This window comes from Sus scrofa, chromosome 9 (assembly GCF_054392235.1).
Source record: "Sus scrofa isolate SSC_HxYL_T2T_F1_AM1 chromosome 9, Sscrofa_HxYL_maternal_Yorkshire_Landrace_v2.0, whole genome shotgun sequence".
In the NCBI taxonomy this organism is placed as follows: domain Eukaryota; kingdom Metazoa; phylum Chordata; class Mammalia; order Artiodactyla; family Suidae; genus Sus; species Sus scrofa.
In genome coordinates this window covers 105,298,263-105,312,185 of record NC_139391.1, presented here as the reverse complement: position 1 = coordinate 105,312,185, position 13,923 = coordinate 105,298,263, and the positions used below count along the sequence as shown (strand labels likewise).

At 35.3% G+C, this 13,923-nt stretch overlaps 1 long non-coding RNA gene across 4 annotated transcripts in view; it reads left to right on the top strand.

The window, feature by feature from the left end:
- The window catches only part of LOC100737186 (uncharacterized), a 566,938-nt gene that overhangs the window by 346,489 nt on the left and 206,526 nt on the right, over nt 1-13,923 (top strand). The window contains exon 4 of one of the 4 annotated variants that reach the window (XR_014816030.1): nt 4,527-8,650. The exons of the other annotated variants lie outside the window; for them this stretch is intronic. This is a non-coding gene — a long non-coding RNA (uncharacterized LOC100737186). Of the gene's footprint in view, nt 1-4,526; nt 8,651-13,923 lie in introns of those variants that run through there. 4 annotated transcript variants of the gene reach the window in all.

Genomic DNA, 13,923 nt, shown 5'->3' with positions numbered 1-13,923 from the left:
AAGTTTTTTCCCTTGAGTCTCAGTTTCTTCTTCTATAAACTGAGGGTATTAAATTAAATGAGGTCTAACCTGGGAGTATGTTTTAAATTGGATGATAACTTTTTTAAAAAGAACTACATTGTTATCTTACAGATTGATAAGACTTTTACATTTCCTAGAACACAAAAAGAAAGTTAAGATTTCAAGCTTTTTCTTTAATAGGTCACTTGATATGCCATCTCAAAACAAGAAATAGTGTAGAAGAGAAGGGTTGCCATACCTGTGAGGAAAGGGTATGCCTTCCTACATACCTAAACCAGTAGATGAAAAAAGCAAATATTCCTCATGCATGGTGCTACATGACACCTAATTATAACTAGTTTCATGTTGGGTTTCCATATGCTTGATATAGAATTTTTCTTAAAAAAATGTATCAACTCCTCAGCTGTAAAAAATCAAATATCATTAAAGTAATTTATAGTTTAAAATAAACCTATTATGTAGAAGGCAAGAATAAAATGTTTTATCTTTAAATTAGATGTTAATATAAACCTCAATGTGTAGTTTGTTCTATAGAATTAATGAATACATACCACAGTTTATTTTTCATTTGTTTTATTGATTTAATAAATAAGGATTCTAAATTGTACTTTGAAGAGCTATTTATTTTCTCTCTAACGAAAGGATTTCCTTTTAGTACTTTTTATTTCCCTTAATAATACTAGTGCCCGTGGCATTTTATTAAATCTTATAAATTAGTGTAATTTATAAATCTGATAAATTAGTGTAAAAACTCTGGTTTTTTATGACTCGATTGTATTAGTATTGCAATTCTTTTAGAACAGTTCAGAACAATTTTTGTTTAACAGTAGGAGTAAGGCAGGATCTAAGTCTGTCTCAGAATTAAGTTTTTTATTGATGCTTAATCTCTGTGACAATCACTGCACTTTTCTTTGGTCAATAATCATTTAAAAAAAAAAAAAACAGAGACAACATACACAAACACAAACCAACAAAAAGATGTCTCCCCCTGTTATGCTCCTTTTTAGTCCCCGCAGCACATTTGCTACATTCTCCAAGTAATGAGTAGGAGCCTGTGTGTTAATTAACTAGACGACAAGGAATTTACAACTAAGTAAGTTTTCACTGCTCCTTCACTGCTTTGATCTAATTGGACTTGAGAACTTTTGGGACCTTTGCTTTCTCAAAAACAGTGCTGAGTGTTCAATAGAAAAATCATGTGCAGAAGGTTTAGCAGGGTAGATTAGCACATGGGTTCTGCCTTTCACTAGTTGTGAGAACTCCAGAAAGTTTCTTAATTTCTCTGTCTCAGTTGTTTTCTCATCTGCAAAGTATAGATATTTTAAGAAGTACTTTGTAGGGCAATTTTTTTGTTTCCATTTTAAAAGTTAAATTTTTTCCAGCTTTATCAAAGAATAATTGACAAATATAGATTTAAGGTGTGCAATGTGATGTTTTGATATATGTATACTTTGTAAAGTGATTACCTCAACAAGCTAATTACAGTATCCATCACCTTTCATAGTTACCTTTTTCTATTGTTGTTGTTGCTTTCATTGTGACATTTACCATAAACTCTGTTAGCAAATTTCAAGTATATAATACAGATTTATTAACTCTAGAACTAGAGAATTTACTCATCCTGCATAACTGAAACTCTGTACTCTTTACTAGTATCTCCCCATTTCCTCAACTCCCTAGCCTACATGTGGATTCTAAAAAAGTTAAACTCACGAAAGCAGTGAGTTGAATGGTGGTTTAAGGCAATACTTAGATATTGTAAGTACGCTTTACACATACTTCTTCTCGACATTATTTCTCCAGTGAGGCAGCCTCTGCTACTCCAATATTTTGCTACCTAGTACTTTTGTACAAAGCACTCCTACAGCTCTTACCAAACTGTATTGTAAAAAAATACTTCCTACCCTCTAACCTTTAAAAGAAAACCAATGAATAAAATAACTTTAAAACTTTAAGGGTAAGGTCAGTGTTTAATTTATTTCTCTTCAAAACTCTAATACCAGTTCCTAGTACTTAAAAAGTGCTGACCCACTGTAGTATTTACTTAATAGCCAAATAATTCTTGGTGATAAAACTAGTAATTTTTACTAATTTTCGGTAGATGCAGCTTTGATATTTAGGATCTTGTAGAGCATCAGTAAAGAGTCTATTGGCTTGGTCAGTGTGGCAGTACAGCTAAATCAGGAGCATGTGTTAAAAGGGAATGAGCTTCCCATGTGGATAAAATAATCTTGAATTCATGTACGTAATAAACCAGGCATGACATGACTTGTGACCTCCCTGAAATATTGTTATAGTATTTAGTGTAATCTCCAGTATTTACTGGAATCATTGTGTAACTTGGCCTGGAAAAATTTAATTTTACAATGTCCGAAGTATGCTTCTGGGGAAAATTTTGGAAGAATGGATATTGCCAACTAAGATTTTCCTTTGAAATCTAAATTGTTATAGGGAAACATTTTTTTGTTTGTTTCCAGAAAGTGAAAGTAGTCAGAATGGCAAATTAGCCACACGTAATGAATTGAACAGAATCAAAAGATTTTACAATCTTAAAGAAAAACTATACTGGCAGAAATATTTTTATAAATGACTTGTTTAATGAATACGGTTTTAAAGAAATGCCTCATCTGCATGGAAAGAAGCATCTTTATTTGTAATGATTATTTCCATTTGGAATACTATATAGAATTGTTCTTTCTCTGTAATAATGCCAAGTACATATTGGTATTGAATAAACTGTATTTTGCTTAATGAATCAAAATGATTGAGACACTTTGACATTATTATGCAGCCTTGGTTAGCTTATGTTCCAACTTTGATCTGTATACCATTTTAGTAGATTAGAAAAGGAAACCAGATTTTGACTTAGAAATTAGTTTCATGTCAGTTATTATTTTAATACAGAATAAATATATTTCATTAATTAAAAAGCAAAGCCTCTTAAGGACAATAATGATAATAGCTAATATCTATGTATTTACATAAATACAAACTTCCTCAATGTCATTTTATAAGTGTCAGAGCTGGATTCAGTCTCAAATCTCCTTATCCTAAAATCCTTGCCCTCTGCACTCAATAATATTGCTTTTGTCAATAAACTTAGCCCTTTGTTTCCCTAAATCTCTTTGTGTTTTTTCACCTTGTTTCTGCTTCCTTCCAAATCATGATTATTGATATACACGGAAATATTGTGATATCCAGCAAGCTCTGTGAAAACATGATTTCAAATATTACCCAGTTTCTGCCCCATTGCTTCACTTCCTTTTGCTCTTGGCAGCGTGACAGTGAGTCTAATGGACAATTTGGTAAAGTAATCACTGTATTAAAGAGCTAACATTTTTTTGTAGAAAATGATTCAGAGCAATAACTCATGCTGCTGTTAAGATTTTTAGTCGTAGTGTGGTAGGCTTTTTTGGTCACCACAAGCTTAGCAAGTATTAAATTTATCTACATACATAAAGAAGGTATTCTTTTTCAGAATTCTTTGAGTTAGTAAATCCCCCTTGAAATTTTAGAATTTTCCCATTCTCATTAGAGTATACTTTATCATCCCCATTTTGCATTTTTCAACAGACCAAGGTACTTCATAGGCAATGTCATAAAAACAAAATATACCTCTATGTAGCAAAAACAGATTTAAAGACTATTAACTATTTAGCACAGACAAAAATGTACTGCTCAGACACACACAGCATCATTGCAAACATTGCAACAAACTCTTAAATTTCTGATTTCATGTATATCCTGGTGGTGCCAGTTTGACTATTTTAAAAAATTAATTATGTGATAATTTTTGAACATCAAAGGAAGGGCAAAGTAGATTAAGCTTCTAAGATATATCTGTCCAATTTTTTCATCACCTAAGAAATAAAGTGAACAATACCCACATAAACCCCAAAAGAAACTCTATGCCCTGATTAATAATATTTGAAATTATTTTTTAAGTAATCAAATAATTCATTACAAAATAGTTTGCATTTTTTGAAAATATCTGAACAATCCTCTCTCTATGGATTTCATTTTTACCTAATATTTATGTGTTTGTCCTGGTTTTCTGCAAAGAGATTAAAGGACAGCAAATATTAGTATGTCTAGTCTTTTATTCGGTTTTGCAAACTGTTTTCCCCAGTTGCGGGACAAATGGCTAAGAGAATGAGACAGTACTTGAAGGAATGGGTTCCAGACATAAAACACTTGGGGTTTTAGGGAGAAAAGCAGGTGTTGTACTTCAAGATTCTCCAAGTAATAAGGAACATGTTATTTTATGTGGATCTCTAAAACATGGCCTTAAAACCCTTAACAAGCCAAACGCTCTTGCTCATGGCTCTTCTATCATTAGAGGGTAAAACAATTAGGCCTCCTCAATGAAGTGAAGGTGAGTTCTTAACTTTCTGACAAAATCCTGAGTTGAGTTCTAAGTTAGATGTGGAAATTAAAAATCAGTAAAAATATAATAAAGAGCACCAAGCTGAAAATAGTAATCAGTGTTTCTCTCTTGCCTTCAGGACTCTCCTGCCTTCCTTTCCTGCTTTCCCCTAATGCTCTGTTGCTGCTCCATTGGCTCCATCTGTTTGGCTTCACTTAACACTGCACTGCTTATTGGTTTAAGAAAAAAGCATGTCAGACTAAAGTCTTCCAATAAGTGATTTTTCTGCTTAACAAGAAGGGTAATTTGTAGAGCCAGCAAAATCCAAATACCTTTTTTTTTTTTTTAAACTCGTGTGTGTGTGTGTACATATACTACTGGGCAATAATCCTTCAAGAGAAATTGTGTGATTTGTCAGAGTCAATGATGCTTCTTGAAAAATTGTTAAGAAAACATTCACAAAAAGGATTGGAAGACAAGTTAACTACTCAATAACTAACTTCTTTTTCGGTTCACTTTAATAGTGCTCACTTTGCTCTCAGAGGTAAACAAGCAACTGTGAAAAGACATTGATCTCAATTGCTATTTGGGTAGAAAAATAAGTTGTTCTTTACACTGCCTGTATTGATTTTCTGAAATAATATATGAGGGGTATTTTTTCAAACTACTTAATTGCTTGGTTTTCAATTTAGGGAAGAATACAAAGAATGCATTCCTAAAACCGAAGAAATAAATCTTATTCCTAGGAGTAGAAATTTCATGTAATGGAAAGAATATTGAGCTAGGAATCAGGACTTCTGAGGTCTAATCCTTATTCTGTTACTACTAAACTTACTTTCATTCTGGCAAATATAAATTCTCTGGGTGTCACTTTCCTAAACTGTAAAATGAGAGCTTTGGACTTAATCCCTACAGTACTATCAAATTCTAAAATTGTTTTTACCTACCTTAATGCTAATAAGTGTGTTCCTCAAATAAGCCTTCATTATTTCCCTCAAGACTAGCTTCTTCCTTGAAATATTCCAAAGATAGTTTACAGACTAACATAGGGACAAAGGAAGGTGAGAAACATGTTTTAGGTAAGTGCAGATTAGAATTCAGAAACCCCATCATGAATTATCAACTCTAATTTTATTAAATTCTCAGCTTCCTTGTTCATTAGTAACTTAAATGTTTTGAAAATCCATATATTAATTTAGTGAAGTGAGAGAAAACTTACTGAATGTTAAGCAATGAGCAGATTCCTGTGTCAGCTCAGTATGTAATTTGATAGTAGACTCAAAGAATTTTAGAGCTGACAGGTGTGTGTAAAATGGATTAGAGAGGGTGAAGGACTTTTGTCTATGCTCTTGCAGTTCTATTAAGGGAAAAATTAACCGATGATAAATTGCTAATTTATAGAGTACTGTTGTAGAGTACTCTTGCTACTGCTATTGTGCATAAGAAAGTCCTTGGTCTCTGACTCAGGATGCTGATGTCTTCTGCCACCATCCATGAAATTGTACCCAGCTAACTTGTTAGCTGGCAAATCGAGTAAAATCTCAGATGCTTCATGTTTTTTGACATTTCATTCTTTTTACTAATATTAAGCCATTTTATGGATACATCTCAGTTTAGTAACCCATCCATCAATTAATGCATGGCTGTTTCTAGTGTTCGGCAATTATGAAGAAAAAAGCTGTTATAAACATTTACATAGAAGTATTTGTATAAATTATAATTTTTCATTTATATTTGGTAAATACTGAGGAGTAGAATGGCTGGGACATAAAATGTATGTGAATTTTTAAAGAAATTACAGCACAATTTTATAATGTGATTGTGTTATTTTACATTCCCACTGACAGTATGAGATTGCAGTTGCTTGGGTTTTTTTTTTTTCTTTTTTTAAATATATATATCCAATTTTTCTGTCATAAATTATTTAAAAAGCCCTATTGACTTTTTTTTCTTTTTTCTTTTCTTTTTTTAATAATTGTCCTAAAGATTGCAATAAAATTGCTAAAATTTAAAATGCTAGCTGAAACAAGTTTTGGCAAGGATGTGGAGTAACTGGAACACTCACATACTGCTGGTGGGAAGAAAAAAAATAGTACACCTGCTGAGACCAGCTCAGCAGGTTAGGGCTGAAGAATGGTTGCTGTAAAACTTAAGGAAAAAGTTAACATAAAACAAGACACAGAGACATTTGCCTTAAATAAAGGTGGGAACCAGGAGACTGAAGATCTCCGGAACCAAAAGCACTGCTTTTATTGTACTCTTTTGGATTATGTCGGGGGAGGGGGGGGGTTAGGTGCAGGATATAGTTTTTTATTATTTTATTAGTTCTTTTATTATTTTAAAAGTCACATAGCTGGTAGATGGTTAAGCTTTTACTCTGACCTTTAGGCATTTAACAGACATTAGCATTTGAGGAAGCTTGGTGTTAACTATCTATGCATAGTGTCTGGAGAATCATCACTGTGCTTCCCAAAACAGCATGCCTATCTGTGGCAATCCAGCATGCCTAGGTTTGCACGTTGGTTCTCTTTGCTAATGCATATTCTGGTAACGACCCCTTATAAACCACTTGGGACCATAAGGTTCCTCTTTCTCTTATTCTTAAGAGGACATATCATGCTGTGCAAATGGTGTGCCTATCTGCACAGGTCCGGTATGCCTAGACCAATGTATTAGGTCCTCATTCAGCTGATCATATGAATAACTTATGCCTTTAGGTCTTTGTTCTTAAATTTAAGTCATTTACCAGCACTGTGACTGTTTTTCAAGGAGGAATATGGGGTAAAGTAAAGCAGGACAAGATGGAGTTTTCAGCAAAGAGCCTAAGAAAATACTGTAGAAACATGTCTCTTGACATACACCAACTTTGGAAAAAAGGTTGGCAGTTTCTTAATAAGGTAAACATATACCTTCTATAAAACCTATTTCACTCCTAGGTATTTACCCCAGGGAAATAAATGTATATGTCTACATCCCTTTGCCCATATGCAGTTTTATTTGTTATACCCCAAAATTATTATAAAAACTCAAATGTCTATAAAAAGGTGAAGGCATAAGAAAGCTGTGGTATATACAATTAAAGGAAGACATCAATTATTTTTTCCAGGTTTATTGAGATGTAACTGACATTGAACATTGTGTAAGTTTAAGGTATTTGATGTGATGATTTGATATATGCATAAATTGAAAAATGATTACCCCATTAAGATTAGTTAATGTATTCATTAGCTCACTTAGCTACATTTCATTTTTCCTTTTGAGTTGAGAATGTTCAAGATCCACTTTCTTAACAACTTCCAAATGTACATACAGGGTTGTTAACTACTGTCACCATGATGTACATTATATCCCTAGAAATCGTAAGGTACCCTTTGACCAACTTCACTCAATCTACTCTATCTCCATTTTTTTGTTTTTGTTTTGTTTTGGATTCTGCAAATAAGTGACACCTTAGAGTATTTGTCTTTTTCTGTCTTATTTTGCTTAGTACAATGCCCTCAAGCTTTATCCATGTAGTCACAAATGGAAAACTTCTTTCTATTTTATCACTGAATAATACTCCATTGCATATATTTCGCACATTTTCTTTATTCACGTATCAGTAGACACTTGTGTTTTCCATCACTTGGATATTTTTTTTTTAATGCTGTGATGAATATGGAGATACAGATATCTCTTTGAACTAGTGATTTTATTTCCAGAAGGAGGATTTCTGGATTACATAATTATTCTATTTTTCACTTTTGAAGGAAACTCTATACTCTTTTGTACAGTGAATCTACCAATTTGAATTTCCCATCAACAGTATACAAGGGTTTCCTTTTCCCCACATCCTCACTGGCACTTGTTCTCTCCTGTCTGTTTGGTGCTAGCTATCCTAACAGGTATGAGGAGATACCACATTGTGGTTTTGATTTGCATTTTCCTGACGATTAGAGATGTTGAGCATCTTCTCATATTCCTGATGGCCATGTGAACATCTTCTTTAGAAACATGCCAATCCAGGAGTTCCCGTTGTGGCACGGTGGCTAACGAATCTGACTAGGAACCATGAGGTTGTGGGTTCGATCCCTGGCCTTGCTCAGTGGGTTAAGGATCCGGCATTGCCATGAGCTGTGGTGTAGGTCACAGACACGGCTCAGATCCCGCATTGCTGTGGCTCTGGCATAGGCTGGCAGCTACAGCTCTGACTCCTAGCCTGGGACTCTCCATATGCTGTGGTAGGGGCCCTAGAAAAAAAGGCAAAAAAAAAAAAGAAAGAAATATGCCAATTCAGGTCCTTTGCCCATTTAAAAATTGAATTATTTGGCTTTTTTGCCATTGAGTTGTATGAGTTCCTTGTATGTTCTGGACATTAACCCCTAATCTGATATGTGGTTTTCAAGTATTTTCTCCTATTCTGTAGTTTGCCTTTTCATTTTGCTGATGATTTACTTTCTGTGCAGAAGCATTTTAGTTTTATGTAGCCCAACTTGTTTGTTGTTTATTTTGTTGCTTGTGTTTTAGGTGTCGTATCCAAAAATTCATTGCATTGTTTATGATCAGGTAGACTGCTGGCTGAGCTCCACTTTGGGGCAAGATCACTGGCAGGGCTCTCTGGTTGAGAGGGTCTTCTAGCTGTATACTGCAGTTGGGTGGGGATAGAGACTGTGCTTCCTGAGATGGGGTCACTATATGGGATCCCTTTCCATGCTGGGTTATAGGCTACATGCTCCACGATTGGGCAGGGTCATTGACAAGGCCACTGGCTGTATTTAGCCATAGAACAGAGCCATAGGCAGGGCTTCTCTGCTGGGTAGGGCTGTTGCCTGGGCTCCACAGCTCAGTGCTGCCATGGGGCTGAATTCTGAGGCTGCCCAGGGTCACTATTCAGGCTCCCTGGTTACATGATGCCAGAGACCATGCTCAACAGCTGAGCAGGACTGCTGGCCTACCAGCAGACCAACCAGCAGTATAGATTTTTCTCTGTGGCTGCCCCGGCCCTCTGGCCAGGTTTTCCTGATGAGCAGGAACAGAGGCAGAGCATTCTGCTTTCCAGCTGAAGTGCATCGTGATGTAATGACCTAGCAGGGCCCTTTAATTGGAGACCCAAATCAGGCAGAACTACCTAACAACCCTGTTCCCTGGATAGACAAGACCACAGCAACACCATGGCTGGGATCTCTGCTCTGCACCCAGTAAGTAGGAATGCAGTCTGTCAAGGTATGAGCGGTGGTTGCTTCAAGCTGGGTGCTCCTAATCTTTGATTCTCTGTAGTAGAGTCCTGCCAGTTGGTTCCCCAGGTGATCTCATTGATGGGGGACCACCAGAATGGGCCTTCCTGGAACCACATTCCTCAATTCCGGGAAAGCTGGATGTCCGCTTTGGTTTCTCTTTTTCCCAGTGGAGAAATTGAGGGTGGGGGTGGTGGGTACCTTCTTTAGGCAGCGCTGTCCCAGCCTGGGGGAAGGGCGACACAGTCAGAGTATAAGGCTCCTCTCACCTTTTAATGTGGACCGTCTCCGGCTCTGTGGTCTTAGGGGTACTTCAGCCTCAGCCCTACGTTCTGGGATTTTCTCAGTGGTGTCTTGTCTATGGACAGATGCTAGCTGGTCTTCTTTTGAGAGGAGTAAAGTCGAGGAGGTATAGTCGCTGTCTTGATGAGGTTTTCTCTGGGAGAATGCTGCAGCAGGCCCAGCTGGGGCACTGGTGGTCAGCTGTTTATGGACCAGAAAGCTAGGCTGGTGATGGAGGGATCTGCAAAGACCAAAAAGAAATGGGCTACTGATACACACAAATAAATTTTAAAAGGATTATGCTGAGTGAAAGAGGTCAAACACAAAAGACTATATCCTATATAATTCCATTTATATGAAATTATAGAAAAGGCAAAGATGTCATAACAGAGCAAATCTGTATTGTCTGGGTCTGGAAAGGATTTCATTTCAAAAAGGGCCAAAGAAAACTTTTTGAGGTAATGTAAATGCTTTATGATATATTGTAATCATCTTTACAAAACTGTACACAATTACCCACCCAAATTCATTGAACTGTGTACTTAAAATGGGTGAATAAGGTATGTAGTAGATACCTTAGTAAATCTGGAGAGTGAGAGAGAGACAGAGATTAAGACAGGGAGAGAGGGATAGCCAAGGCAGGAAAAAAAATTTGTACTTTTCCACTTATTTGGTTTGCCAGAGGTAAACTGCCAAAAAAAAAAAAAAAAAAAAAAACAAAAAAAAACCCAGTAAGAAGACCTCTGATGACCAAATTCTATATGGATTCCATGTGAATTGGCAGGACCCATTTGGCATCCAGAAAGCTTAGAAGAATTATATCTTCTAAGTTACATGAAGAAACACAAATAGAGAAAAGAATGGTAGTTGAAATCAACCAATAAATACTTGGATTTTTTATTGATTTTTAGAGGTTCTTTGTATATGTTGATAATAATTTTTATCAATTGCAATATCTTGTATGATTTATATCTATATATTTTTGTCTTTTAATAAATGGAAGCTTGGAAGGTGGTTATGTTTCTCATGTCATTTTTATTATTTGTGCTTATGATATATAAGTAGCCCTTCACGATCCCATGTTGATAATTGTTATTCTCTCTTATCTTCTGAACTTTTATATTTTTGAGTTTATTTACATGTGATTTGAGGTGAGAACTCAATTTCCTGGGCTTACTGGATCAGATGGCATTTATTTTTTAAATTTTTTGAGGAATCTCCGCACTATTTACCATAGTGGCTGCACCAAATAACATCCCCACCAACAGTGTAAAAGGGTTTCTTTTTCACTACATCCTCGCCAATGTTTGTTGTTTCTTGTCTTTTTGATAAGCTATTCTAAAAATTGTGAGGGGCAGTGGTTTAGAGCACCATTTTATGTACCCTTGGCCATCTGTACATCTTCTGGGAAAAAAATGGCTATTTGCTTTTCTGCTCATTTTTAATCAGATTATTTTTTCCTACTGAATTAGGTGAGTTCTTTATATATTTTGGATATTAACTCTTTATCAGATATATGATAAGCAAATATTTTCTCCCATTCAGTAGGTTGCTTTTCATTGTGTTGATGGCTTCCTTCTCAGTGCAGAAACTCCTTACTTTGGTGTAGTCCCACTTGTTTAATTTTGTTTATGCTACCCTTGATTTTGGTGTGAAATCCAAAATATCACCAAGACCAACCTCAAGGAGCTTAGCACCTATGTTTTCTTCTAGGAAAACAGATTTTCAGAGATTGAAGGTTCAAGTTTTGCATTTAGATCTTTAATCCATTTTTGTTAATTTTTGAACATGGTGTAAGACAGTAGTCAAGTTTCATGTTTTGAATGGGCGGCTGTCTAATTTTCTCAAAACCATTTACTGAAGAGATATCCTTTTCCTATTGTATATTCTTGACTCTTTGTCATAAATTAATTAACCATATATGGGTGTGTATTTTTTTCCTAGGTTCCCTATTATGTTCCTCATATCTATCTATCTGATTTTATGTAATACTATACTGTTTTAATTACTATACTTTTGTAATATAGTTTGAAGTCAGGAAGCCAGATGCCTCCAGCTTTATTCTTTCTCAAGATTGCTTTGGCTATTTGGGGTCATTTGTGGTTCCATAAAAATTTTATAATTATCTACGAAACATGCCATTAGGATTTTGGTAAGGATTTCATTGACTCTGTAAACTGCTTTGGGAGTATGAGCATTTTAACAATATTAATTCTTCCAATTCATAGCATGGGATAGCTTTCCATTTATTTGTATCTTCTTCAATTTTTTCGTTAATGTCATAGCTTTCAGAGTACAAGTCTTTCACCTCTTTGGTTAAATTGGATCCTAGATATTTTATAGGTTTTTTTGATGCGATTATAAATGGGATTTTTTTAGATTTTCTTTTTTGATAGTTCATTATTAGTATGTATAACACAAAAGCTTTTTATATATTGATTTTGTATACTGCAAGTTTACTAAATTCATTTTATTAGTTATAATAGCTTTCTGGTAGAGTCTTTAGGGTTCTCTGTATATAATAAATCCTGCACAAGAAACTGTAACTCTATCACAGAAAGTCATGAGTGTGTTTCAGTCTGCTGTTTGTGCAATGCCCTGGGGTAGCAGCCTACTAATATCTGCCTCTCCCATTGTTACATGTCCATGGGACCCAAGAATACAAGCTTCCCTGGCCTCTAGAGCCAAGCAATCAAAGTGTGTTCCCTGCATGGCAGCCATAAATCTGGGCACCAGATGAGTGTAAAAGTTTCCTTTTGGAAAGTACTAGCACTCGAGCATGTCAGACAGAGAGGGTGAAGATGGTGCTGGCCACTATCTGTTCTGGAAAGTGTTCCAGGAGGCTCCTAGGTGTGTGTGTTAAATTAGATGCTCACCTCTCAGGTCAATGCATTGTAGTAGGCTGCATCTGCATGGAGTCCTGAGGCAGGTGAATTAAAATGTGTGAGCCCTTTAAGGGCCAGTTCTCAGCCTGCTATAGCCTGTGGCTCTCTTGGACACAAGCCTCATTGGTTTTTAAAGCTAGATGTTTTAGGGGCAAATGTATCAGGTGCAGATCTTAAAAGTTAGGGTGGCCAATATGGGGTTCAAACCCTACTCAGGGAGAAGGTGCACGTTTTGCATTCCCACCCAATTGTGCTCACTGTTCTAGAGGGTGTGGTTTATGGTGAGATCATTTCCTAGCCTCTCCTACTGCTGATGTGTATTTTTTTTTCTCACTTGTGCAATGTGTAGTTGTTGCAAAGCCAGCCTTTAAGCATTTTTCAAAGGAAATTGTTTTGTATGTGCCTGTACACTCAGTGTGTCCCCGAGAAGAGGTGAGTTCAGGATCTTCCAGCATCCTCATTATGAACCAAAATCCAGAAGTGCTTAATTTTTACATGAGTGTCTAAATTCTATATTTGAGAAGTCTAGGAAAAATTATTTATAAATTTTCAAATATTACTTATATGATCAAGCTGATCTTAAAGAGTTGGGAATTATAACAATTAAAAGATTTAAATATGTACTTCTAAGTCTGTTAGCTAGGAATATAATCACTCCTAATTCAAAAATAAATAAATTTATACTTTATATAAAATTATAATTTCTTTATACCTGGCACACAAATGTAAAAGACAAATAAATACAAAAAAACTTTTAAGAAATACAGATGAAAAATTAGTATTTTTGGCATTAGTAAATATTTTCTATCATGACTTGATTCAATGAGTATGAATCCAGTTGTGCTCTACTTTTTCCTTCTTTGGAAAAATCATTCATATTCTAAAGTGGTATTAAAATGGAAAAAAAAATAAAGTATTTCTGTAATACCTATATCCCCTCCATCTGCATTCCAACCATTCCTTTACATTTTTAACAATTGTAATAATGAATGTTTAATCTAAGTATGAACTGTGACCCTAATCCCATAAAATTTAATAGGAAATCAGTTTCTAAAGATAACCTTTGGGTCTTAATGATGTTCTCTCTGTATCCCAAATTTCTGCCTGGCATTTTTGCCCGGCTTACCATTGATGAGGCTAAAAACCTATCTGTGGA